Source organism: Zerene cesonia, chromosome 6 (genome assembly GCF_012273895.1).
Source record: "Zerene cesonia ecotype Mississippi chromosome 6, Zerene_cesonia_1.1, whole genome shotgun sequence".
In the NCBI taxonomy this organism is placed as follows: Eukaryota; Metazoa; Arthropoda; class Insecta; order Lepidoptera; family Pieridae; genus Zerene; species Zerene cesonia.
The window spans coordinates 2,837,385-2,841,684 of record NC_052107.1 but is presented as its reverse complement, the minus strand read 5'-3'; the positions used below and the strand labels follow the sequence as shown (position 1 = coordinate 2,841,684).

General features: G+C 34.5%; 1 protein-coding gene across 2 annotated transcripts in view; it reads left to right on the top strand.

Annotated features, from left to right (window-relative positions):
• The first annotated feature begins 430 nt into the window (after positions 1 to 430).
• LOC119840459 overlaps positions 431 to 4,300 on the top strand; it is a 41,822-nt gene continuing 37,952 nt past the window's right edge. For both annotated transcript variants that reach the window (XM_038367087.1, XM_038367085.1), the window contains exon 1: positions 431 to 744. The gene's annotated coding sequence lies outside the window, so the exon portion shown is untranslated. The remainder of the gene's footprint in view (positions 745 to 4,300) is intronic.

Sequence of the window (4,300 nt, the reverse complement as noted above, 5' to 3'; positions counted from 1 at the left end):
AGAGTTGTTAATGTAATGAACTATAAAGATAATGATGAGAAAATGCAAAAAGAATGCGTAGCTACCTGCTTTATTTCATTATTTAGGATAAATATCATTCTAATAAAATGTTTTTGATATTGCATGATCAGTAATTTTGTTGAGGTAAATATATGGTTGTAACGTTAACATGCTTCTGCTGCATCACTTCGTACAAATATAAATGGTTTATTAATCGAGGTTGTCAGGTTGATCATATCGACTTCCCCTGGTTTCCAAGGCCTGATATCATGGCAACGAGACAGTAGGATAAACGGTGGCACATCGGTTCATATCGTATCCCATCGGCCTTCTTCGCTCCCCCCTCTGGACATGATTACGCAGCCTCGCAAGAGCGAATGAGACCTCATCGCCCCTCTTCAGCCCGCCTGGGGCCAATCGCTCCGTTGTCGGCACATATTTGTAGAGCAGTCTTTTGTGAGGCGTTATCGCAGACGCGCGTGTTGTTCGTGCGACGTTTTTCGAAGCGACTTTCAATTTGTGCTCTCTTCGAAATTAGTTAAATATTCACAAAACTTTGCTAATGTATTTGTGTGTAATTAGTGACGGACTGATGGAAATTTAGTGTTCTATTAGTTACAGTGCTTGTGATAGCGATACTGACGTGCCCAGTTCGTTGGCGTCAATCCACTAATTCTCGCGAGGTAAATGCTGAGAACTATACGCACAAGAACGATCGCATACGTGGAAGGAAACCGGACTGAGGTAGAGTACTTTTGTACGCTTATTTTTTTCCAGAACTGCTGATTGGAACGCTCAGCGAAGCGAATACCGATATTGAAGTAGAGGTACCGCACTTTCCCGTTACTCTTTGTAACGTTGCAAATTTACAAACGGGGGTTTTATCATTCCAAAGCAGTATACGGTTCGTCTTTTCAATACTGGCGAGTTATAGTAAATCCGAGTATAAGGAAATCTTGTCTTGTTAGTATGTTTCAATGTCAGTGTATCGTATCATGTGGTCGCGTACGTATGCGGAAACGTACAACTTCAGATACCTACGTATTGTTCCTTCGTCTCACAAAAACTTTATTAAACGTCCCATTATTTTTATTTCGTTTTGTTGATACGAAAACTTATCACGATTTTTTTAAAACTTTATCTATTCTTTGAAGTTATCCATTTTTAACGATAGAGGACTCGAGATAGAGTTTACGCGGACGTTGCAATTTTCCATAAAATATTATCTAGTTAAAATGTCTTCAAACTTCGTCTTGTCTGTAAAATATTCCATAAATAGGTAGGTGCATAACACCTCATTTCTCTTACTTGCCCGAAAGGTTATCAGTTCTCATTTCGCAGCTCGTTTTATTTGTCGTGTCTTCGCCTTTTGATTACATTTGTGTTTTGAATAATTCATTATTAGATGTAGAATAACTATTTAATAATCTCTGGCTTTGGGGCGAATGCGTGTGGCAGACTGGTCGCACCGCAAGTAGGTCGCGATTCATAGTTATCGAAGCACTACCTGCGCGCAAGCACGAAATTCATTAAAATGTACAGCACTTAATTATCAAGTTACGATCATGATAAATTTGAGACGTTTTAGTATTTCGTGGAAATCTAAATAAAACAGGTCAAACACCGGGAATATGCGATGCGCCGGAAGCTTTTGTGATTCATGTATGCTTCGGGGTTTTTAATTTGTACATTAATAAAAAGTGTTTCACAAAATTTATGCAGGTTAAAACAATTTCAAAATATATTTTCTCCTTTAAAATTGTCAATTAAGTGAGCAATGAAACTTGCGAAATGCGCGAATTGCGATCTCTATTGTGTCTATTTGGCAAAAGTAAAGAAAGGGCGCTGATAGTGAATGACCGAAATATTGCGTGAAAGATAATTTTCCCCGCAGTTAGAGTGATGTCGTCAGCTGATAGGACGGGGTTATTGCCCTCGACTTTGTATCGATGTCCGCGCACTTATATGTTCGAGGTTGGGGGTTATCGGGACATTTTTAAAAACCAATACGAAACGGGTCTTATGCGTTCTGACTAACTTGTCGCGCCCGATTTTTTGTGTTTCAACGATGCGATTGGAAGATTGTTCATTGTTATCATTGTAAAACAAAAAATTATCTTCATTATTATGCTAGTGCCGCCTTTGTAGAATGTAAACGGTTCGATGTAAGTGCGTATGATTTATGTATTTGTGTTAATGAATTTTTCATTGAAATTTCCATTGTTCGTAAGATATATTTGTATCTACTCCGAATGTGCACAAAAATAATAATCCATTATATATAAAGTAAAAATAATTTTCTTTGTTGGTAATATTGTTGATATTTATATACATCTTTATTGCAAGTACTAATACCCATTATTGAGTTAATACAATATATCGTTACTGTTATTCATTTTAGCTTGACGAGAAGCCATGATGTCATTTTAAAATTCGATATCCATAGTATATTTATAGAATAAAGAAAAGATCTTAATGTCAAATTATACAAGTAATAAAGGAAAGTAAAAGCAATAAAGGCTTACTTAACTCATTACCAATAAATCGACGAAGACCTATTTATATAAGGATTTGGACATACTTTTATGCATGTAGTTTCGGGCAATTTTATGGCTTGGTGCATAATTAAAGTAAAATAAATAAAAACAAAATCCACCGGCAACTTGTATTCCGTTCGTTTTATGTCGAGACTTAGGTACAGCATAACACCGACCTCCGTTGAGTCCCAAATTTCGAAGTCTTCAAAGTTCAGACATCATTTTAAAGTTCAAACACCGCCGACCTGCCGAGTTAAATTGGATCGATAGAATTTACGAGACGCAATAAATTACTTGCAATTTTTGTTCAAACATGCAGTTAAAAATCTTTATGAAAGCCACGATAACTAATTCTAAGATAAATACATTCATCGGGCTTCCATCTTAAAAAATATTTTCAATATACATTTACATTTACTTTTAACATCTTTCTTCGACATTGAAAGAACAACCGTAATGAAATCTTGTCGTAACGAGTTATTGTTTAGAAATTGCTTAAGCGCAATACGGAACCATTGTTAAACAGGGGATGTCGTAAAAGGAAACGATCGTTTGACAGGGAGGCGTGAGGTCATTCCCGCCCCAAGGTTAGCCATTCGGTAATTGAGTAAGATTGCCATCTCCATGAATCATTTCTTCGTCGACGTACAACATGATTTATAGCTATTAATTCGTATCTTGTGCTATATTAGTTACAGCGTTCTAATAATCTAAATAGTTTGAATTATGGCGTCTTAGTTTAAACGGCTTATTCAGAGTAAGAACTATTTTAATTAGGGCTACACATACTTCATGATGTAGCTTAATTTTCTTTGCAGTTTTCTAGAAATAGTTTATTGAGTAATGTTATTTGGAATTATCGGTAGAGCTTTTACGGCATTTATACTGAAATTCCTATTCTACGCTAAAAAAATATTTATTCTTAATAATTTGACATTTTCAAGGATTCCAATTGCAACTATATATTATTAGTCAATTGCCAGTATACGAAATAATTATTAAAACGTAAATGTTAAAAATATAATTAAATTAGTTTAAAATGGACACTTATGGCTCACTTTTTAAGTTGATGCTCAGATGTAGGTGTATATATTATATCGGAATATTATGCATGTATACCTATATATATGAAGGTGGTGGTTGGTGACCTCGCAAGAACGGGGAAGTAATATTCGTGTTATAAAAGGTTAAGTTCATTGCTCCCGCTCCTTCGCTTTTTTCGTTTTATACAGAACTCGTATGTTTACCAGTTCTTATAACTTGTACTGATCTGTCTTTAATTTTCGATATCGCGGCCAATTATTTTTACATGTTTATGTAGCAGGAATGGTTATACCATTATTTCCGTAAAATTAAACTGAAAGCTATTCACTTTGACCTTAAAGTATTTGAGTCTATGATACATGAAATTGTGTTTAATTCTACTACTTTAACTTTATTAAAAAGCTCAAAATAAGTGTGTCATCTCTGCGTCAAATTGGTCACTTTTAGGTTAGTTATGACAAAAATATATTGCTTTACGTTTCTATTGAATGTGTTCAATATTATAAATATAATACATATAAGTCAAATTTCAGATAAAAACTCAAAGCAAACCAACTAGTCAAATACTAAATTACTTGATCAATTTAAACTTGCGGGTGTTTCTTCAAAATGGTCTAAAAACTGTTTCCATCAAATTATTGTGTTATTTTGAATCGCTAAAATTATTACGATCGTGTTTTTGACTGTGTTTAATACTATTAAAAAAGTAGATACGTTTA